Below are 25,273 nucleotides of genomic sequence, written 5' to 3' on the forward strand. Positions count from 1 at the left end.
TTTAACGTCCAGAAGAGACCAGGTTTTTTAAAAGAAGGTTCTTCGTCAAAAATAAATAAAGTAAAGACGATCTTGCATTTTGATCGCGATTTTATATTGCTCTACTTATTTCACAATCTCGATTATTTTGAGCTATTGTTTCACTCTTGAACGTAACAAAGTTAAACATAGATGCCGATGGATGCCGCAAGCTGTAAGCTTCCACCTCCCTTCAAGCTGGGTAAAGTTCGATCTAATTGGTGTTTTTATTATTGCTGGGAGAAATTCGCTGGGGCGTTTGGGTTGCGAATTCCTGAGCAGGCGCACCGCTGGGTGGCCAAAACCTTGACGTTCTCCCGGATGCAGCCACGGAGATTCGCACCCGGCCTGCCCGCTCTGCCCCTCACGCCTTGCTGACCCTGTCGCACCGAACGCAGCTCGTCTCCCTCGGAAGGGAGCCGCCCTCCCCGCATTTTAATCTCGCCGATTCCTCGGGACTCGGCCGAGTGTGCCGTGTTTGAGTTGGAAATTTCAAATCCGGGCCGCCCGTCCCAAACCAATAACGGACGACTGCACACCCTCATTCCTGGGGGTCCTCCCTCGTCCTTCGCTCGGCGGGTCTCTTCAACTCTCAACCCTCATCGACCACCTCCAATTGACAGACTATCCACAATGGTGATAAATTCAGCCACTGTGTCAAGGAAGGCATGCTTTTGTCAAGGGGGGAGGGCTTCTCAAGCAAACACATTTGTGTTTGCTTGAGAAAGAGGAGGAGCAAGAGTCAGAGAGCATTGTGGAGCAAAGTGTACCTTTGCTTCTGTCTTTAAATTTGCTATCCACCGACGAAACGTCGTGATTCAAGCTCTGTAACAGCGACGAAGGACATTCATGGTTGCAGGATAAACACAAAAAGGCCCGGGTGACTTTTTTTCCATCCGCGTCCTCCAGACTTAAACGGTGAAGTTACCATTATGGTGCATATAAATGGAGAATAAATTCTTGATAAACGATGTGACACATAATGCGATCGGAAGCACGGGAGACCACAGAGATATGGGTAGGAATAAAAAATTTAGAAGAACAATGTTATTTTTGTGGTTATCGTATGGCATCAAAATTAAAAATGCGGTCGGGGAGTTTTAATTTTGAATGCAGATGCATGGTTCAGGTCTACCAAATATGGGGACTAAAATGATAGTGATGTATAGAATGATTGTTATGTAATCCTACCGTAGGAAAACATTATTTCGAATCATTGAATGTAATAACATGTTGGGATCCGCCGATTCACAGGCCATCGGGTTAAAATAACATCAACGTGTTTTCTTATATAACCGATGTTAGAGGAAAACTGATACCTTGATAATCTTTAAGCTGGCATGCATTTTGTTATCAATGCGTTGAATGAGGCCAGGAAGTAGGAGTATGCATATGATTTCACCGAAACTTTGCACGTGTTTAATTCCTGCCAAAATCAATCAAGTGATTGAGTCAGAGCGCCTTATTACTTTACAACATTTGCTGTATGAGCTTCTATTGTTGCTTCAATAGTTTATTGCTTTTATTTTATTTACGCAATGGCATTGTGTTTTTCTGTTTCCCCTGAGATGAGTGTTTGCAGCTCACTTCAACACTTTTTCGTTCCCATTCCAAAAAAGGGAAAGGCAGCCGTAAATGAGGAATAGAGAATACTACGGGGTTCGTCCGGAAAATAAGTGTACTGAGCTGAGGAAAAAACATTTATTACACTTTTACATATCTTAAGCTAATATTCCTCAAAATAGGACCCTTGTGAGTCGATACACTTGTTCCAGCGGAGTTCCCATTCCTGGAACGCTCCCGCGAAGGCATCATCGGGAACCTCTCGAAGACACGTCGTCGACCTCTTCTCTGCCCTCCACGAACATCTTGTGCCACCGAAAGATCATATTTCTGGACATGGCTGACTCCCCGTAAGCCTGGTTAATCATACCGACAGTTTCGGTAGACGATTTCCCAAGCTTTACCGCAAATTTGATGGAATAACGCTGCTCCAAAAACTTCGGCATCGCGTTCCGTGACGTGGGTCGAGCGTGGAGGTTCGCGTTAACAGAGCTCCTCACTACACCACAGCTCAGAGTCGACTGCCTTTTTCAGCGTCGCTTGCCAACATACCCCCCTCCAATCGCAGCCCGTCAGAGCGGTGCTGGACGCGCCTGGAGCGGCGCGCCCAGCCCAGGAGTCAGTACACTTATTTTCCGGACGAACCCTGTACGTTTAATTTCGCACACAGCTCTAGTGGTAGTTAGGATCATCGATGAGAATAAACAGGAGGACAAACGAATACTTACGGGATTAACAGTTTTTATTCATTAAGGGGAGATGCCTGCGTGATTCCATTGTAGTAATGAGGTCACAAATACAGAGGAACGTGCGAGAGAATGCGTTCCGGGGGTAAATTATCTGTTTATTAAATTTCGGGAAGGCGCATGTTATGGTCAATTGGACAACATTTATGGATATATTGCCGAAAATAGTAGGTCATCGGAGGAATAGGAGGGTTACCCACAGGCTGTGCATGTCTCAGACTGCTCAGGTTTAATTGGGGGACGGAGAGTCGATATTGGCAGTGTTAGGGTGAGGATTGAGACGGGGATGTCGGTTATCACCCGTGCTTTTCAGTGTATGTGTGAAGGATATGGTGAAAGTGGCATGGGAAGAACTGAAGAAAGGCATGAAAGTTGGTGAAGAATTCATAAAGTCAGTTAAGTTTGGTGACAACTAAGTTTTATTTTACCAGCCAGCCAATGGGCTACATGCATTCCTGTGCGCATAATAATACCTATATGTTAAGAATTGGCTGACAACGTAAATGGAAGTAAGCAAATGAGAATTAACACAGTTTTAGCCATAACGTGGTGGAAATCCTTCATAACGAAAGAAGACACTTGGCTTCTCCACATAAAATAGTTTTATTTACGACCTGGATTTCGTTACAGCGTAACATCTTCAGGTATTTGGTCGTGTTGAAACTATTTTATGTGGAAAAGATATTTTTCATCCTCCAGACCTACATTGCAAAGTCTGCAATCCAAATATATCACTTTGATTCAACAAGGACCGTAAAAATCTAACCTCTATATCCAAATGTTCGTGACTCTCTCCTTAAGATCCTTATGCAATGACCATCCCTTAACTGCCTCATTTTGAAAGATACTTAGTCTTATGCATTCTTCTTCTCATGTCCCTTGTACTTGGGCCATTTCGTCCAAAACACTCGCAAGGTCGATAAATTACCCCACATGCTCCAGTCGATCTCCTATCAAACGTGTTACATGGTCGCTCTCTTTGTCCAAAATTTGATAAGCTTTATTTTTTTTAATTGATCTCCTATCTATACCTATCACGTCGTACTCAGCAATGGTTGTAAATCCTTTGTTGACTGGCTAAATCATGCCTAATCATCAGCAAAACTTACTGATTCCATTCGCTCCCCGCCGACTTTCATTTCTGTTTCCAGTTCATTCCATGCCTCTATTACCATACATGCGTTGCACATTATGGGTGATAGCGGCCATCCGCGTCTTAAACCTTTTCCCAACACTGCCCATACCGGCTTTTCGTCCCTCACTCGCACCTGGGCAGTCTTAGATACGTACAGGCTTTGGTTAAGTTGCCCATTTCTCCAAAGCAGCCCATCTACCACAGCGCATTCATGAATTCTACTCAATTTATTCTACCAAACGTCTTCTCGAAACCTAGGATACAAGAAACACATCCTGATTGGACTAGACGTTCCGCTATAGCAGTAATGAGGACACTACTACTAGTGCCCTCATTACTGCTATAGCATCACGCATATCTTTCCCCTTTCTGGCTCTAAACTGACAATTTCTTAAGTAACCAATAACCTTCCTTTCCATCCCCTTACTTATTGTCTTATGTACTGCCCTATCGGCGTTTGCGATCAAACTAATTGTTCTATCGTTCTATAGTACGGTTGTCTTTTCATTGCATGGGATGAGAAACCACAATAACCTAACAAAATCTTCTGGGCAAATTCCTTCCTCATCAATGCTTTGAATTAGCGTATAAAAATGCTTCCGATCCCTTTTTCCGAAACCCGTAGGCAGTTCCACGGGATGTTTTCTCCGTGGTCATATTTAATAAGTCTTATCAATCGTTCTCAAACTCTCTCCAGTCAACTCTTTGGGTCATCTTTCCTTTCTTTTTGCTTTTAACTTTAACATTTGGCGTTTTATCTTCACGTCTTCATTCTTATCCATTTTAGTCGCAGTGCGTGTTTTATTTCATCTGATGAGTACATTGCCTCATTTTAGTCGAAACGGTTTACCTTTAAAAAGAGAAATGTGACCTCTACTTCATTATTCGCATTTATCATGCTCGTAATGCAGGTCTCACAATTATTCAAGGTAATCGACTCTGCTCAATATCATCATCATGTGCAAATTTTTATCTTTTATACTTTGCCCTTGTCATCAATTTCAGGAAGATATTCCACTATTACTATTACAATACTGTACACCCTTCTCCCGAAGCACCTTTATTTCTAGTCCTTTTTGTTTGCTAGTCAAATGCTATTACACATTCAACTATTATATTCTATATACGTGTGAAATTAATCAGAAGTTCGTATTTGTTAGAACATAGATTTCCGTATCTGTGATTCCTACTGCGCTGGCTTTTATATTCCCGTGAGCAATTAGAACTCACGGAACGTCACTTTGGTTCGTGTCATCACTCTTAATTTTACTATACCAAGAGGGGCTAAAATCACTTTGATGATCCCTGATAAATCAATCCGGTCTCTAATGTAATACTTAGCTCCTCATTTCAGCGCATCAGCCCGTATCATGCCTTCAAAGAGTCGGGGTCCACCCAAAATTTTACTTTCATTTACTTCTAGGGTGAACGTGTCCAAGACTATTAAGTAAATCGTATTTACTGCCCCTCTCTCAAAGTAATCTTTGTTTTGGGAAATTCGCCTGTCCTCCCGATCTCTACTATGTCTGCCTACCTAGCGTCCAAGGATCAAGGTTTCCGCCCATTCCTGCGATCTCTACTTACTTGGTCAAGACTCTGCCGAGGGAATGCCCCCTTGCGGTGCAACCCCTTTCAATCTATAGCTAAGTGGCCGTCAAGATTGCCGTGAAAGTTAAAAAGACACTTTTATATACTAGGATCCTTTGTTAACTCCGCGTGAGGCCTAAAATAGCAACGCGGAGCTTGGCGACAACTTTTCCCGCAAATGTCCGGGGCAGGTTGGCGACTTGTGACCGGCCTCTCTCTGGAGCGACGACGAGGGCACTTTTCTCTCCTCCTCTCTCAACGATGGCCCAAATCCTGTCGTTTTCCGATCCCCGGGTGATGCAATCCCTGGCTACATGATTCACTTGGGGGATGTCCCGGGGACTCACGGCACTTTCCTCCGGCAACCCGAGCGGCGGACGCCTCTTAAATCGGTTTGCGTCATTCGGCTCACCCGGTCAGCAATGCTTCCTCTCCTCTCCAGCTTTCAAAATTATGCCTGAGCAATAATTCAGCGTACGCCGCGTGCCATAATTTTTGTCTTAACTTTCAGCTATTTAGCTCTCACTTGGACACTCACTCTCAACATTTATTTGGAAACGTGCCTCTTTCTATTTATTCTTGCCTTCACGTATTTGAGTGATACACAGTGATCACTGGGATATACTTATTCAAAGGTTTTGTCTACCATTTGTAAAAATTCTTTCAACATTTTCTTACTGCCGTCAATAAGCTGTTTGGCACTTATTTGTTAACCACCATAATCCCATAAAATGTTTGAATGTGGGGGACATCACCTTCGGCTTGTGAACCCACGATTACAAACAAATAGCTATCGCATGGAGATAATGAAATCCGGGAGGGGGTGTGAAAAGCAAAGGAAGATTTGTCCCGAGCTCGGGCAGGCTTTAGAATCTCCACGGTGGGGGAAGAGGGGAACTTCCGCGTTCTTCTGGAAACCGATCGGCCCTTGATGCTATCATTCTCTTGATCCACGGAAGCACGACGTCACCCCGCGATTCCGTTGGCAGCCTTTCCATCCTCCCCTTTTTCGCTTTTTTCTCTCTCCCCTCGGAGCCGGGATGGTGGCTGGCCGCGGCACCGAAGCACCGGGTTGTTCCATTTTCGCGGCCATTCGCGATAATTTCCCCCTTCCCATGCGGAAACAGTCCTACGCCAGAGTAAGTGGTCCCCAAATCGATGCCAACTGCTGGTACCCTAGCCATGACTTGCACAATCGACTTTGACTTGAATCAAACTAAATAATACAACGAGGAGAGAAATCCTGGCGACAAAAACAGTGCACCGACCCTACACCGAGCACTGATTTGTCCGTCACCCTCAATGGGCCAAGGACAAGTGGGATATCTTGCCCTCAAAAGTACGATCGCTTTCCCGATGCGCGTGAAGTTGGTTGCATTGATAATAGACAGTCAGGCATTTCTCTCCATGCTTATTGCGAGCATATCCGCCTAAGGCGGACCAACAATCTCTCCAGCAAACGGCCAGCTGGGTTGTGTACATGAAGCCGTGGTTCCAGAGGGCATTCACTCCGGGAGACTATAATAGGAGAGTGCATCGCTTGCACCAGTTACCCTCCGATATCCCCAGTGAGTCAACACTCCTCATTGACCGCTGAATCCGGAGAAGTGTATCATTGGAGACTTTGCTTATTGCATGACATATTTAAAGAAATTGAAGCAAAATGATTCACGTACGGCGAAACCATGATGTTTCTTTACATCGGGGAACGAAATCACGCAAGGCTTAGTCTAGAATACTGGCAGGTCATGGAACACGCTTCCCTTTGAGTCTCGCGAAATACTCAACGTTAACCTCCGAGATGTGCGACCGAGCATTCTCTTGGTGCAGTATTCAGCCTTTTGCTTTGAAATTTGGTCTTTTGCCGTCGATTGGCCCGGGAGAATCCTCACTTCATGCCTATTGCTATGTTTCATTTACGTTGATGAGTGCTGGTATCATGCGCTGATACACTATTCCCCGATTTCATTGGTGATGGTGATTAGAGAATACAAAGAAAAGGCTCGCTGTTAGGTCTGAGGATCCAAATGCTGTAGGCGTTATTTAAATGTAGTGATAACCTGCGAATTAAACTTCCCATCCTCCTGTAACATTTAATTTCGCAGCATCGGTGATAACTTCCATAAGAGCAGTGACTGGAGTTCCGTGCCAATTCTTCCTTCGAAATGGACTGTCCACATTCTTTAAAAATGTGAATTAATCTTCGAGCAGTGCCTTAGAGAAGAACAGACTATCCACATGCCTTCTTCGGCACTATCGTATATAGGGCTCGGTTGATGATTTGTTCAGGCGAAAGAAACATTTCAACTAACGCATTGCTCTTCGCTTGTGACTTCCGTTGTTGCCGCAGGCGACCTGACCATATTTCGAATTGCAATGGTTGCCGCTAATGAATTACTGGAGTTCATTCGATGAAACTTTTACCACATATTAATAAAATTTTAATGCACAGAATAAATACACAGTTTGGTTTAGCTTAACTTACAGCTTGGTGCACCAGCACACAGAACTCTAAATTCGGTGTACAATTGGGATGAACCGAAATTCCTCCGAGACCATTTCAATTGCAACATGCCACATTTAAAATCAACAGACAAGGTCACCGTAATGCAAGGGCGTACATTGCAAATGTTGTTGAAGAATACTTCGCAAAAATAAATGTGTTTTTATAATCCTGGCTATAGCCCAGACGTACTCATAGTTCTAAGTGACTTCCACCCGCTCCCAAATTGTAAGAAACGCATTTGTGGAGAGCGCTTTACATCACCAGAAGTAATCTTAGACAAACTAAATATGTTTCAACTTATAACGAAGGCCGCTTGCCCAATAACGGTGTAAAATCGATGAAACTGATAATCTACAAACATTACGCATTAAGCTAACGAAAAAGCATAACATTAAATTTTGCTCAATGAATTTATTCGCATTGTTTATTATTTCTCTTTAATATTATAAACGTTATATAGTGTTACGCAGGAGAATAATATGTGTCAATTGGGATACTCGCGGGATATGAAAATTTACTCGCTACGCCCCAGACAAATTTTCTAGGAGCTTTTGTGATTTTGGTGACAATATAATTGTTTTTTATTGATCACGGCTGTACATAAAAGATTATTAAGGTAGAAAATCAAAAAAATAAAGGTGAGAAACGAAATAAAGGTAAATTGTTTTAATCCGGTGAGCTCATGCAGTGGTGTGGAACGTATGGTCATAGTCATCGCGTCGAATGAAGAAGAAAATGAGATTCATTCAAACAGATACATTCAATTCGACGCTCTATTAATAAATATTAAGTTTGCCTTTTTTATTTAACCTAATTATTTTAAAACATCGTTCCCGCAAAGACGGGTCTTGAAGTAAGGTCTCCGTGCCTCTGTGTCTTGAGGTTACATTGCATTTGATGATCCAAGGCCTAGGAAGGAAACAATCGCCGAGCAAAAGCGCCTATTTACTCGTTTTTGTTAACACGTAGTTTTCATATGCAGTCTTATCGCAGTCTGTCAGAATTTATTTTTTTTTCGGTTTATTTGCATAACGTTTTCCAAATGTACTGGAAAGAATTATTCCTGAAAGTGAATGAATTTCCGGAGGTACTAAACCGTGGTTTGTAAACAAATAAATTAAAGAATGCTCATAAGCGTGAATAATAAGATATCATTCTTTATATGCTTCTAGAGAAATATCTTTACCCAACCTTTACATTTAATTGCTCTACTTGTGCCTAACTTTTTACCTTTAATATTTACGGGCTATAAATATCGCATTGGCACTCTTTCCGAAGTACGAGAAGCCACTGATTTCTAAATTATAAAACAAAATGGTCTCATGCAAGTATAATTAGTAGCAAAGATTATTTTTACAGAGCGGCATGGTACTATTAAGAAATTATTAATAATTTTTCGCAATCTTTTGCCGTTCTTTTATGGAATTCCACAGCGTTAAGCAAGAACTGTAGACTGTATGAGGATATCTATTATGCCATGATTAAACTCTACGAACCGAATTGGAAAATATTACGGCTTTTCGAATGATTCCATCCTCAGCATTTTTCTCAACTTCCAGGGCAAGGGGTGGGAATGGTTTGCTTCTGCAAACTTGTCTGTCTTTGCCTTCGCGGAGTGGGAAAACTGTGGATCGGTGTTAAGGTCACGCCAGACGAGACGGCTGCCCTTCCGGATAGGAAGCTTATAGCATATACATTGCACTACAGAAATGGGGACCGGCTACGTGGTTGCCTGACTTTATTCCCTCTGTAGAAGGTGCGTTCAAATGCGGGGAATCATGGTTTGTTTCCTCTGAGGAGGTGAAGAAATCAAATTCGAGCGAGGAAGCCTACCTCCCCAGCCCCTCCGTAGTCATACGCGGTCTCATTTCCCGCGCCTCTCTCTCTGCTCTTCTCTCTCCCCGGTAAAGCACCAGGACTCCAATACTGCTCCTTCGTAATTTTTAGAAAAAACTTTCCCCCGGAGCGAAGATTTAATTTACGAGAGCTTCACTCTTGTCCCGTGGCGGCAAATAAACCCACCCCGCGGTGTATAGGGCCCGGTCTTTTTGCTTCCGCTTTGCGGGAGGTCTGAGGGAAGTGGACAGGGGCGGCAGGAGGCGACGGCTGGAGTGGGCAAGCTTCTCGAGTGCAAGGGACCCGAGGGAGGGGGGGGTTGTACGAAGTGGGCAGAGGGGTCCGCACTCGCCGTTGTGGGACGGCACTCGAAGGCTGCTCGCGTCCCCTCCCCTCGCAGAGAGCGTCTGTCTGCAACCACTCGTCCCCATCCCCTCCCCGCCACCCGCCGACCGCTCCCCCCTCTCGAGGGCCGGGACGGATGTGTGGGTTGGTGGAGGGTGGGCGTCACACCGGGAACCCCTCGGCACGCGAAGAGCCTCCGACCTCTCCCCCCTCGGGGAGGCGACACCTCCGGGGGAATGGCGGGGTGGAGGCAACGGGCGACAAGGCGAGGGCACCGGTCGCCCGCCACCCCTGCTCACGTCCCTGACCGCCGTACTCTCTCTCTTGGTTCGTCTCTATTTACCCGACCTGCATGTCACGGCGTTGGTGGGGGACGGGTGGACGGAGCCGGTGGACGACACCGAGGCGACCAAGTGAGAGCTCCGACTCGGATACCGTTCCAGGTCCATCGGAAGGAACAGGGAACGGAATTGAGGAAATAGGTCGCAACCAAAACTTGCCACGGCAAATATTAAAAAAGTGTTTTCATCACATAAACTATTATTTAAAATCCATCAACAGTAGCACTTTTTTATATTTAAATTATCTAGCCCATAAATCCCAGGACTTCACGATTCAAGGGCGGAAGTAAATTTCAAATCGTCAAGCCAGACATGATAAACTTACATGACCCAATTGAATGCGCTTGCTCGTCATAATGTTGTGTCCGATACCGAAGCCGTAGTGGAGACCCCTGAACTGACCAAACCCGCCGTATTATATCCGAATGTCCTTCCATAGAAAAAACAAAGGTCCGATGAAATGTTTGCAGGGACATGAATTCAAACTAGTAAAAAAATAATTACAAGGTTGTTTATGCAGTGAGAAAACCCATCTGAAATCAAAGCTTTGAGATTTACCCGCCGCTGGGCTGATTACGTGTACTGCGGTAATTTAGATAGATGGCATTTAACCTACAGTTTGACGTCATATTAAAAGTGACCGAAAATAGCGTATACCAGGATTGACTCGTTGACCGTTCACCTTGGCCACTAAGAGAACACCGAATGAAGAAATTATATCCGCAGAATACTTTGCCGGAGGTAATTATATGCAAGGAAAAATAAAAAATAATGACTAAATGACCGATGAAATGATTACATTATAACTGCGGGCGAAGGTGAATGCGACGAAATATAAAACCTCAGGGGTCAATTATTGGAGAAGTGAATGCGGGGTAGCGTGAAACCGTTGCAAGCTTTGGTCACAAGCGGTCATGATAAGGAACGCACAATAGACGCAAAGGCTCATGGGGCTGCACGGCGAAGGGCTTGCGATACATAACTTCCTCGCCCTTAGAATATGGAGGAGGAAGAGTGGTCCTCAAAGCTACGCTGATGCCTGAGTTATATTAGAGTTTCTTGCGCAGCCATGTTCCATTAAGTCTTCCTAATTCATCCGCAGCCTTTCTCTATGGCTCTTCTCGTCGATCACGGTCTTCGGTATATGGTATAATCGGGCCTCAGAGTATGGCATCGTCCTGATTTGTCTCCAAGTCTTCTCCCTCGCTCACTTTTTGAAACAATTCAATATTTACAACCTGGCCAAGAATTTTATATCCAGTGCCATTCTGTCCCACCGAATTCCTGTCGACTCTAATCTTTAAAATGTCATGAATTGAAATTATTCTGTTACGGCTGAAGAGAGGAAGAAAATTTATGGGAAGAGGAGGGGTGCTCTTCAATTAAGTAAATATTTCTGTGAAGAAAATATTTTTTGGTACGCCAAGACTTCCTTCTTGGCTATCCTTTTCTTCCCCGACTTCTCTATCGATCTCCTCAAATATTCAATTTCTATGCCTCATCGGCAGCCATTTCGATTCTAATTTCCAATCAATGTTTCTGCCCCATTAAGCATTACATAAACTATTCGCAAAGGATATTCCACTGCTGGATGAAAAGCCTCCCAATGCGGCAGCAGGTGACAGGCCGGAAACACCGAAATCAGTTCTAAAAATTTCATCTCACTCTAGGCAGCTTTTTCCCTCCCTCCCAAGATAACTCGTCTCGACATCGACCTTGACTCGTAAATCTCAGTCGCCAGAGAGCTGGGCCATTAGCGGCTAATGCGACCGACTCACTTGTCGGGAGCCGTTACTGCCCTCACGGCCGTGGAACACCGAAAGCGAAAACGTCCGACCCTTCAGCTGCTACCTTCTGCTTTGCTTCCCCGACGCCCGCTTCCTATCCGGTCGTGGCGGCGACGGGAGGGCATGCCTAGCCCCTTCCCCGCCGCAAGGAATCGTCGGGATTGTGTCTGGAGGTGATGGGGTGGTCGGGGGTGGAAGGCGCGCGTGTCGCCACGTCCCGACGCCAAGGGGGCGCCAGGCCGACCCCGCCGGCGCAGTCCACCCTTCATGCAAGTTTGGAAGTTTCCACATCCACATAATACCCCGCAAGCCGCCGCAAGGGCGTGTGGCGGAGGGTGTTAGGTCACCAGCACTGCATGTACGATCCCAATCGTGTCACCTCAAGGTCATTTTGCAACTGGATACGTATATTCAAATCATTCTGTAGAACTGTGAAAAAGATGGGTCTTTCAAATAAAAATAACGTGAAGGATATATACTATGCCAAATATTTTATACCATGCCAAATATATATTTTGACGAAATATATACCATGCCAATTCTTATTATCTTCTACGTACTTACTGCCATGTCTATTTTGGTCCCTAATAGTACGAGGGAAAAAGAAATTTTAAATCTATCCCTTCCACTACCTATCTCATATAATCGAAAATGCTTACCGACCAACATAAAGAGCAAAGAATGTTGAGTGGACGAGCATTCTTGGACCGCTATCGAGGAAACGGAGATTACACGAAGCGACTTTTTCTTCTCCTCGCCCTTGAAACAGCGGCTGGGTGGACAACGGTTTGAAGACGAGGAACTCAAACCACCTTCGTCAACTAGTCCAATTGCCACGAGCTTCTATGCTGGGAGATCAAAGAACCTGTAGCTTTACGAAAAGTGCTTAGACGTGAACGGCGGTTATGTAGAAAAGTGATCTGTTTGTAGAAAAATAAAACCGTCAATAAAAATACTCTAACTAATATATATTTTTTTAATGATCGAACAGCCCTCACTCTTCGAATATGGCGCGTATAACCGCTTTTACCGAACCCTTTTATATTGTAAGTATATTATAAAATCCCTTGGTGACCTTACGCTTATTTGAAAGATTGAGTGTATAATTCCTGGTTGTCATGGGACACTCACATAATTAGTGAGTAGATTCGAGAAACCCAGAACGGGAAAATATGACTACTCTTCGTTATTCCTAAGACTTTTTGCAAGTTACCTGTACATATCCAAGGGCAGAGACCCACAGATCGCCCGAGGAGAGACTTTGTCGCGACAAGGTCGGAGCGAATGTGGCGAACGTAACTTCATCGGGACCTTGTAGACTCGCCTGCCCGAGTCGAGTTCGGCTGCTCATGGGTCAAATGAAATCGCCAGTGGCGCATTGCCTTCTACCCACGGAGATCACGTGAAATGGATTCTGATGGCTTTCGTCTGTAGACGCACCGGTATGATGCAGCACGGTTGGGTCTAAGCTGGATCCGAATTTGTTTCCGGGGCTCGAGATTCTTCCACGGGAGCCGTTGCGATTTCTCCCCCAGGGTCCCTGCGGAAAGAGAAGTTTCTCCTGCGGCACTCCGTGGCGATGCTCTCTCTATCCAGGTAGCCGCGTCTCGACTTCGCCCGCGGAGCGATTTGCGGGCTAAGGGATTGCATTTGCTCCTAAGGGATCTCGTTTTTAGAATCATCCTCAAATCAAAATTTCATTAACGTTGCATTGTGAGAACTGGAGAAATAAGTGTAGGAAGAACTCGTTTATTTTCTGCTTTCCTGGCCCAATAGTAACAACTATTTGGGATAGTTTCAAGTAATAATTTGCATAATATTCCAACAAAGCCATGTAGTCAGATATTTTCCAAGGAATACAAGCTCCTCTGCTTTGCAATGAGTGACTCGAAGGAGAGTCACTTCTATCTACATCTACATAATACCCCGCAAGCCGCCGCAAGGGCGTGTGGCGGGGGTTGTTAGGTCACCAACCGTAAAAAGGAACAATACCACATGCAAAAAGAACGACACGGAAAATTACACCCACAGCAGCACACACACTCATGCAAAAATCCCTTCATCCAACACTCATGCAAACACATATAGTATACCGCAAAACAACTAAAAACTGCACCCCAGGATGCAGCACGAAAGCCATCCTACAACACGCAAGCCAGGACACAACATGCAAGAATGTGAAACATCACTACCACATGAAAATGCACCACAAAACACTCTACCCCCCAAAGAGTCTGTAAAAGGCAGGGAATACGACCCAACGTTGCAGGTAGCAGGAATTCCCCACCGCCGAGAGGGACGAGGGACACTTATTGCAAAGTCGCGAGACTAATCGCCTAGCGAACGACAAATTGCTCTGATGTCATTTAGACCGATTTTTCACGTGCTCCGGGAGAAATTCTCTCTTGGGATGGTGTTATGGTAGTATCTTATTTCATTCAAATGTAATTATCATCTCGTTAAGTGTCTCTTGCAATCGATTGTCACCGAATATCACCTTTAAGTTTATTATAATTGGCCATCATATTAAGTTGAAATTTATGAAAGTTTGTGTTCCATAGTTTCCATGAGTCGATAGAAATTTTAAAAACTCTTTTAAAATACATGTGGACATTCACAGTGAAACATTCCGTGAAACGTCCCTTTGGCCAAGGGTTACTAGGTTCGCGGTTGAAGGTTGGCCGGGAGGGAGAAGGAAAGGGGGACACTTGGACGGAGAGGAGCGCCCGAGGAACCGTGAAAGGGTAGAAGTCACCGTCGTCGAAGTCTCACCGAAAAACATGGTTGAGGAGACAGCGATGAAAATCGAAAGAAAAGTATTATTCTTTGAGGTTTTGCAGGTCGAAAGAGGATTATTGGAGTTCCACACCAAGGCATACTGGGTAGGCGAAGGGACATATGGTGAAAATGGAGACATATTGGACGGCCTCGAAGGAATTAGTTCAGAGTTACAGGTGGCGAGAGGTAAGGAGGCGAAAGGATTGTGCTGGGAAAGGTGGTATAAATACGCGACGGGAATAAAAGCAAGAGAAAACTGTGAAAGTAACAGACCCCCTTATCCTAGTGTACGTAAATTCGACACTCCGGATAGGGCTTAGTATTAGGTGAGATGTAGCCTCAACTATCAAATAAATCTTGATTACTGTGCTTTATGAAATTAGTATCAAGAATCCTACAAAAAATCCGTGAGCATATATTTAAAAAATATTTAATATTTTTTCAGGTAATCAAGTGATTCACAATGGCGCTTATGGTAACTTAAGTTCTGAATTTTTCGATAACATTCCGAGGCCGGATTTTAAGGAAACCTGCATTTGCCAATGTCTAACCTGTCTAATCCTGCTGAGATGCCATGTAGCTGCACTCGGTAAAAAAGCATTATTGAACATGAATTAAAACCCCTGAGAGAGAACAAGTAAGGTGCAAAGAGGGTGAATACGAAAATGGCTATCTTAAAATTTTAATTATTAATAAAATGTAATCTAGAAATGTAAACTTAATTTGTATTTGCTATTCTTAAGACTTCCCTACATTTACCATCCAGAGTTATACGTTTTTCCCGGCGATTCTTGACTTTTGAATGCCGCAATTGTGAAACTCAGCAGATTGCATCGAAAACTCTTTTCCCACCTCTTGAATGACGTCATTTGTGTTTTGTGAAACCTTCGAACCCGCAGTGTGTTTTTTGAGTCCTGGGAACAAGAGGAAGTCGCTGGGGGCGAGATTCGGAGAATAGGGCGGATGTGGCAAAATTTCAATGGCACGTGGATTTCATCGTGCATTTGCAGGGCAATGTAACATTTTAAATGAAGTAACTGAATTGCAATGTGAGCCTTAGTCTTCTCCATACTGCGATTTACTTCAATCTACGGCTTCCCGTAACAAAACAAATGAACATTAGTGTCTTTAATTTATAAAATTATTTACATAGTGATGAATTATTGTACGTATGTAATGTACTAACAATTTTGTCAAAATATCTCTGTTATTTCTTAGTTAATAATTACTTCAAACTGATACCCATTCGTACATAAAAATTATATCAAAACTTAGAGCAGTCCATTTGACCAAAGCGGGAACCAGTCATGCCTCCATCGCATTCTAGCTCTAAAGCCTGGCGGACCTCAAACTTCTTCCCGATCCGACGTCATTCTCCGTCAACGGTTACCGAATCAACCCACCCCCGCATCCATGCACACTTGACACCGCACCCCCTCGCCTCCACGCCTTCCGGTCGCCGCATCCCTTTCCTCGCTCCTCCGAGCCATCACTCCTCCGCCCGCTCACAACCCATTGCCCATCCGCCTTCAAACCTGACTCGCCTCCTCCCTTCCCCACTCACCCGTACACATTTCTCCGCACCCCCCCCCCCCAGGAACTCCCGCTCGCAAGCACACACATACACACGCGCTGCCACACTACGGCTCATCGACACCCCACCGCCTGAACACGCTTTCCTCGTTCACAACCTCTCGCATCCCCAAGCACCCGCCTCCACACCCACCCACCTCCACCACACCATCCCGCCTCCAAATCTTCTTCCCTCCAAACTTAATCGCCTCCACACCCATTCATCTCCACATCCACCCGCGTCACACCCTAACGCCCGCACACACTTCTTTGTCCGTGCATGCGCAACCATCCGCCCTCACCTCCACATCCTTCCGCCTTCGTACTCGTCCTTTGCCCCACACACTTTCGCCTCCACACACGCCTGCTGCCTCCTCTTACATTTGCCTTCCAACCCGAAGCCTGCGCACACTTCGTCCTCTAAAAGCTCCAAGCCTTTCCGACACCCCTCGCCTCATCACTCTCCCTCATGTACCTGCGATCCTCCCCACGACCGCCGCCCCACGATCTTCGTCCCATCGCACTCCCTCTGTGTTTCTATCCCTTCCGTCCTCCATTATTTAAAAGCATACTTCTCCCGATACTCGGTTTCTGTTATTTCCCCTCTCCATTTCGGATTCATGAATCCAGGGATTCGGAAAACGTTCAGCATTAGCCCAAAATAATCATTTCTGATTAAATACGTTTATTACTATTTTATCTAAATTTTGGGTCAAGCTTAAAATGATTTTAACCTTGCTCCAGGCTAATCTAATTTTCAGTTGCGTCGAGGAGTTTAGTCGAATACATTGTGGCGGATTTAGTTTAAGCGGTGTTTCCTTCGGATAACCGAAATCCAGAGTCGTAATTTAATCTGCCTCTGTGCATGCAAAGCTCTCTCTCTCTCTCGTTTGGAATTACTGTTATATCATACATTTCAGACGCCCCACAGTTCGCACGGCCCGTGAATGCGGCCCGTGTTTCCCCTGCGTCGCCGTTGTGCTGCTACACCCCCGGGGCAACTATCCGATTTGTAAGACGAGGAGCAGAAGGGGGCGAGCGGAGCCTTGCTTGAGTTAGAGGGGGAGGGGGGATGTGGCCGGGTGGGGGGGGGTTGGAGACAAGGGATTTTCCACTCCCCCGGGCACATCCAATTACGACAGCTTAGGGTTTGGGCCTCCGTGGAAGGCGCTCAAGGGGACGGGGGCCGGTTGTTGGAGGGGGTTAAATTGGAGAAGTGTTCCCTGGGAGGTTGGGTGCCCCTCGCCCGGGTGTGTAGTGTGGGTAGGTGTGCGGACGGAGTGCGGGTGGGGCGTGGGGGGGTTTGGACGGCTGCTTTCTTGCGGGAGGGGGGGTGTGGGCTGGCTGCTCCACGCCCCCGCTGACCCATTCTCCTTTTCCCGGCTCCATCGGATTCCCCGCTTCCACGGCGGTCTGAATTCCGCCATTGCCGTCTCGAATGGCATTGCCCTTTGCTCCGCGTTTATTCAATTGGTGTCTCACGACTCCGTAAACTCTTTCATCTCTATTCCTTGGACGAGGCTTCGTTTAACTTTGTTTGGCTGGGTTTTCATCCATTCTTCTCTAGCCATTCTGGATCTTTAGGTTTTTGTCATTCCTTTGTGAGCTTTTGTAACCTTTATCGTTGCAGGGATGTTTTTCTTTATTCTTTTCTTTCTTGTCAAAACCTCATCATTGACTGGTGACTTAACTTGAACGGGTTTTCTTAGGTATTCAGCTTCGTACAGAGTTTTTTTAGTGCTTCCCTCCTTATGTCTAGTCGCCTGTTGTCATTCGAACCTGTTTAGTTAGCGTATTTTTTGTTATTCCCTTGTTTAGATCTCCCCTTAACTAAACCAGGTCTCCCTATAACGACACTGGCAGGCACCCTTCTATCATTATATCCACCCGACATTTGACATTTATTATTTTATTCACCGACATCAATTTTAGTTAATCATAATTATGTTGTTTGTAAATTTTAATCACCGTCGATATCTACGAGTGGCTCAATTTTTTCATCTGTCACATGATATTTTGATATCGAAATTAAAATTTCATTTATGGTGTAATTATATCGATATTGTGCGCCGAAAGACATGCCCAGACTTGATCTTAAAAATTTGTTAAGAAAAACCAAGATTTGCCAAATTTAATGTGTATTGTCCACAGAATTAAACAACTTTCTATTTTTTCGTAACGCTGTCATAGTCCATGTATTGGACCGTTTTTTCTTTTACCTTGCGATCATTTCAGTCCCCCCACCTCGTCATCCTCATATTCCATTGCAATAATGTTAACTCGTCTCTAGAGTTTTCGCAAATTTTTGTGTCACCATGTTGGTCCTGGAGTATATCTCGAGAAGTTCTTTGCTTCCATTGTCGTAACTCTTTCACGTCATTATTCCCACTCATTCATTTCAATTTCCCTTACCCTGCGAACTGCTTCCCCATTGCCGTTCCGAATATCTCCCTCTTCCGGCCATATCATTTAATTGATGAAAATGCCATCCATAAGGATATCCCTAAGATGCTTTAGTCAGTTCAGTGTAACTTTCTTTTAAAATTGGCTATAGCCGACATAACCTGACGTTCTAAATCTTAAATTGATAAATACGTTTGACTGATTCGGATCCGCGAAAAAGGGGAGTTTACGGTGGAGTAGCTCCCGCTCGGGAATCCGAATACGGGGATTTTTCGCGATAAATATTCTAAGAAAAGAGCTAAGAAGTTGCTTAGCCTCTAGAAGTTTTAATGGTTTTTGATTGGTGGCTATCTTTTTGCTATCTATACGATATTAATGCGGCCTTGTGTAGTTTTTACCTCGCCCATTTTTTAGAAATGTGTCTACTCCGTCGGCATCTCTGCTTTCCGTCTTTATTTAAATGGATTCGGGCTGAATCCAATACATTGAGTTTATGAAGCCTTTATATACATTAAACAAGTACAAATAAAAAACTTCCCACTTAAAAAGTTATTTATTCCGTGACATGAGTTTCAGCCAATAAGTTTATTTCCAGGTTACATGAGGATACCCGTGCAAGTCGAAACCTTGGTCGTGAAAGGAATGACTCTATGTGGTAATACAAACATGATTTAGTCATATAATTTAACAAAATTAATAAATTAACGCTCGAAGCTAACCAATGAAGATTCAATTTCCTTAGTAATTTTAATTCGTTAATATAAACCAAGTTTTTCAGCTGCCAGTGCATTTGTTCGTCTTTGTCATCACGATGAGTGAATTGAAAAAGAGTTTAAGATATGGTCCATAAATATTAGGCGCTTAAATCTCAGGAATGTAAACATGCCTCTAAAATTATTATCCATTCCTGCATATTAACAATATACTTATAATTCTATATGTTTACTGCTGTACAAAAACGAATGTTTTTGGGACAGGAAGATAGTCACTCAAGGCGCACAATATCCAAATTATACACGTATATAACAGCACTATCTAATAAAACAATGAGTCCATTTGCTCCAGACTTTTGCATCGCTTGCCCTTCCATGGAATCAGAAAAATTAAATGGTATCAAGAAGCACTTTCCCTTAACTCTACCCTCATATTTTAACGGCAGGCATGTTTTAGATGATTAAAATGACTATTTCTGAAGTCTGGTTTGATTAAAGTACAAGAATCATAGTTTTGTTGCGTTTGTGAGAACTCATTATTTTTCGGATTTTCCGAAATCGGATTCTTTTTATTTCAATCCATAATGGGATTTAGGAAATGGTTTTCAAAGATGTGCATTTACGATAAACATTAAACATAAGTATATATCTAATTTTTTTCGGATGTAATTAACTTACATGGGGAGAATAGGTATTATTTGTTTGCAGCAGGTCACGTCAGGGTGGAATAATGTGGAATGCATACAGAAACCACCCCTCAATTTCCTTCGAAAAGTATGTAAGTTTGGTCTTTTAAACCTCATACTTGAATACACTTATAATTGAAAGAATGAATCGGTATGAACTTGGTATTTATTTAAACCCAATAGCTTGAATGGGAGGAACATTAAATCGAGTGTTTAGTGTTTAAAAAGAATATTTTCCAATTAAAAAGTTTAATGCAACCGATTTTGTTGAAAAAAATCAAAATTCCCTTGCGTACGTTTTAACATTTAATTTTATCCGTTGTAAAAACCTTGATAAATCAAAGTTGTTACAACGGATAAAATTAGAATTTAGATTAATTTGTCATCATGAATTTCTACGATTGTTTGTTAGTTTTAATGAAAAATTTGCGTTTTTGAGTTGTAACTTGGCAAATCGATTCGTTCGTTTTAATAATTTTTAATATATCGCCGTTAATTGTAAAAGATTTCAATCAATTATTTATATATTTTTAACATTTAAACCGTGCAAAGGTCATCACAAATCCCGAAAGCTTTTAAATTCATAATCTTCACCCTTACAGCTCAAGAGTCCGAAATGAGGGATAAAAGTTGGCAATTTCATCTTTTTCAGTCTCAATCCATGACATTGCGTAGACTAAGTGCAAAATTATTGAGTCACCAATTAACATTCTTTTCAATAGAAAACTGCAAAGTGGTGGCAAAATGCGCATGGATGACTAAAAATGTGATATGAGCGTGGATTCTTTCATCATCATGCAGGTCTGATGTATATCAGATCACCGTATTTCTATAAGAATCATATTCCACCCTTCCTCACAAAATGTTTGTAGTCGGCTTCACACCATTAAATTCATTAACTTCACTCCCCTCCCGAAGAGAGGATTGATTCTCCTTCATTCGAACTATCTGTGTTCTGTAAACGGGGTTCCCTTCCATATTTCCTTTCGATGCTGAGCTCTTTTACATTACCTCTCGCTGCCAACTTCTGCATATGTACCTGTGCGTGGTTTACGAGGGAAAGTAATACAATGGCCTCCATTTTACCGGTATGAAGGCGTCCTTGAAACCAGTAGAAAAATTTTACCAAGTGGATTTTTTCAACTTAATTAGAAACAATAGGTATAAGATTCGTCGGAAGTTTTGTAGGGCCTAAAGCACAATTATGCTCAAGCTACGAAAGATTTTACGATTAATTAACAGCAATTGTCCTTTGGGAAAGTGTATGAAAAGAAGGAAGCAGCGCGTGATGATACTTGAATTTCTTATTTGAGGCCAGAACTCTCATTGAAAGATCGTTGGAAAAGTAGACCAGAATCTTTTAAATAGGCTGTATTATAGAAGGGCAATTATACGACTCAGGTGAAAAATTGGGAATAATGCAAAAGAGTGAGGAAGAAAGAGGCATTAATCGGAACGGGAGCCACGAATAAATTGGAGGTAAAATGAGATGCGATTTATTTGTTAGCAAAGTAAAATGGGGGAATGGTTGAGCCCCCATTGGAAACCAAACACAGACCAAATAAAACATGAAGAAGATGCGATGGTTGTCTTATGAAGGGATAAGTAAATAGACATTTAACTCCCGAGAATGTATTTTGAGGCAATCGATTGAGGGATACTAAAGAAGAGGAATATTTGGGACACCTGCAGAGGACGAAACCTTGGAGTTCAGTTTAATTAAAAATTGGCAATTTTTCACAAAACAAAATTTAATGCGACCGGTTTCAATGTAACATCATCAACCGGTGACAGTCATCACTCCGAGTCCATCATATATGCTTAAAAGCAAGTTATTTATCCACATGTTATTGCCCCCGTTATTCCACCATATCACGCCTGAAACGTCTCTTTTTACTGGGAGTTCAGAGGATGGTACGGATATAAGCTGCCGCATGGGTAAAAAACTATCATAAAGAAAGAGAAAGTGTTCAAAAAAATATTGAAAACCCATTAAGTTTGGGGTAACTTGAAATACAAAGGCTGCATGCATGGCATAAACTATTGGATAAATATTAATCAATTTAGTATTATAGTGAGAAAAGATTTATATCCCCAAATCAAATTGCTGGACGAGATCATCGCGAGACCTTAAGGCAATGCACAGTCGAAAGGGCCGTTATGGGGACATTACTCTTGTAATTCGTGTCCATGACAGTGGGAAACTTCTCTTGAGGCAGTTCAAATTATCTGAAATAAAATAATAAGAAAAGCTTGATCATCAGCTACCCTCAGGACTATGGCTTAGCCCCTCCCCTCGCTCCCTATTTCTCGCCAAGCATGGCAGAGCAAGATTTTGATGTAAATGTGGATTAAGTTCACGTGAAACTAAGATGATGTGCTGTTTCAAAGCCGCTCGCAGTACGATTATATTTTGTCGACTGGCAGAGTAACCTTTCGTACGCATCATGGTGGAGTTTCACCGGGTTACGCCAGCCACCATTGCATACTGAAAATGTGTTCCTCATCCTCCCTTTGATTTAAGTCTATCGCCACACGACATTTTTCTGTTTATCAGTGTGTATAACCTTCGTGGATGAGATTATTTATCATCAGAAAGAGGCTTATGCGAAATGAAAGTTGTCAACTTTCAGCGGATGTTGCTGACGCAATACTCGGAACGAATCAATGAATCTTGTGCCAGAAATATGACCTCGTACATTAAACACCGAGTTAACATTATAAAATTATAAAAATACTGTTCAATAAATTATGCAAATAAAAATATATTACGACTGCTCATTTTTGAACAGCCACAGTAGGTCTTCATTTTTATTCATCTCACCGGCTGCAGCAAGGGTGTGAGGGAGAAGGTTTTGGAATACCTCCCTAGAAAATGACGTGCAAGTATTCCATTGGGTAGTTGGGTTTATGTTTTTACTGTGCCCTTCTCCCACTTAGGCTTATAATTATGAATTTTGTGATTTCACAATAAATCCTTGAATCCTTTCAGAGTGAAGTATTGACACCATTATCCCACATCACAATGAAGTTGACGTGCATTACTTTATCGATATTCAAAACAAATTTGATTGATTGATGCACTTTTAATGCTTTTATTACGGGGAGTAAGGTTTTTGAGTTTTACTGGGCCTTCATCCCAGCTGCTGAAGTAACTGATTGAGGCTTTGTGATCTTTGTGGCTTCCAAATATATCCAATTGATACTGTTTTAGGTCTGACTAATGAGTCATATTTTAGCTGTCGTAGAATTTTCATCCAGAAACCGCATGCGATACGTTTCCAAGCATGTTTTCTCCCATTGTTATATTAATATATTGTTCATGTTATTAGCAGTGGTTTGATGGACTCAGAAGATGGCAGTTAAGGTGTTTCATGGATGATACTGGGAAAAAGTTATTTACAACGGAGAACATTACAATTTTTTTATTTACCCTTTTCTTTCGTATAGTAGGAAATATGTTTTGACGAAATCCTACAATTATGGATAGGATTTGAATCCTTGTTGTGGAAACATTTTCTTAGGTACTCGTATCTAGATCTCTCGTTGGATTCCTACTGAAGTGCTTGAATTGGAGTCGTCCGTTCGTCGTATGAGGCATTAACTTTGGAGTTTCTCGTTAACAATAGGCCAATACCGACGCCAATGGAATATCCTACCTCCATCAAATTATCCCCCTATGTCTAATGGGGCAACATACCTCTTACTGCCTCCCGCAACAACAAAAACGAAAACACATTGCAATCCAGGTGACATACTACCATGATCAAAAAGTTCCCGGAATAACCACCGTGTGGCGCTCCCATCGTTCCGATTTGAGTTCTGTTTTTTTTGTTAAATTGGTACATCTGTTGTTGATATTCCCTTTAAATCTTAGTGTCATAACTTGACATTTGCAAAAGTTACGTAGCCAAGAGTACATCTATCTCTGTGTGTGTTGGCGATTTTTTACAATTGCAGAAATGGATTTAAATTTGCAACAACGAACTTGTATTAAATTTTGCGTAAAAAACGGATTTAGTGGCGCACGGACGTTGGAAATGTTGGAAAAGTGTTTCGGCAACGATTCTCTAAAAAAAACGGTCGTTTACCAGTGGCACGAGCGGTTCAGAAGTGGTCGTGAGTCAATCGAAGATGATGAACGCAGTGGCAGACCATCGACATCGAAAGTCGGTGAAAAAATTGATAAAGTAAAAGAAATGTTGGTCAATAACCGCAAATTAACCATCAGAGAAATAGCGGAGGACTTGAACATTGCCTATGGATCCGCCCAAGACATTGTGGTTAATGATTTGGGTTTCCGTCGTGTAGCATGCCAAAAGACCTCAATTTCATGCAAAAAAGAGACCGTGTTGACGTCGCAAAAGACATGATTTGCGAGGCTGAATCCGATCCCACATTCATCAAAAGGATCATTACTGGAGACGAGACGTGGGTTTATGAGTACGACACGCAATCCAGACATCAGGCAAGTGAATGGCGTTCACCAAATGAGCCGAGACCAAAAAAACCACGTCGTTTTCAGTCAAAAAAGAAGGCAATGCTGACGGTTTTCATGGATTACAACGGTGTAGTGCATCATGAATTTTTGCCAGAAGGCCAGACAGTAAACAAAGAGTATTATTTGGGCGTTATGAGACGTTTGCGTGAAGCAATTCGCCGAAAGAGACCAGAAATGTGGGCAGAAAACTCGTGGATTTTGCACCATGATAACGCACCGTCGCACAGTGCTATCATTATTCGTAATTTTTTGACGAAAAATGCAACAAATACCATCCAACAGCCACCGAATTCACCTGATTTGGCTCCCTGTGACTTCTTTCTGTTCAATCGAGTTAAAAAACCATTACGGGGAACGCGTTTTAGCAGCCGAGAGGAAGTAATGGAAAAATCGCAGGAAGCACTGATGGACATACCGAAAACCGAATATAAAAAATGTTTCGAGGATTGGATCAAGCGCTGGCATAAGTGTGTTGCAGTCGATGGGGATTACTTTGAAGGGGACAATATAGATTTAGATGAATAAACTTGTATTTTTAATTTTCTGAATAAATTCTGGGAAATTTTTGATCAAGGTAGTTTTCCCTTTCACTGCGAAAAAATCGAGAAATTTATGAATATAAGCCCTAAAGTCACAGGAAAGTCCTATATTTCACAAAGAGGAAAATAATATTTTTCTCTGCAAACTACGAGGGTCATCCGGAAAGTAGTACCCGTTCATGAAATAAAGACACAAAAGTAAATATTAACAAACATA

The 25,273-nt window shown here is 42.9% G+C and overlaps 1 protein-coding gene across 1 annotated transcript in view; it reads left to right on the forward strand.

The window, feature by feature from the left end:
• Positions 1–25,273, forward strand: part of LOC139685925 (uncharacterized) — a 143,496-nt gene that overhangs the window by 49,356 nt on the left and 68,867 nt on the right. The gene's annotated exons all lie outside the window — the stretch shown is intronic.

Source organism: Hetaerina americana, unplaced genomic scaffold (genome assembly GCF_022747635.1).
Source record: "Hetaerina americana unplaced genomic scaffold, ioHetAmer1.1.p SCAF_120, whole genome shotgun sequence".
Classification (NCBI taxonomy): domain Eukaryota; kingdom Metazoa; phylum Arthropoda; class Insecta; order Odonata; family Calopterygidae; genus Hetaerina; species Hetaerina americana.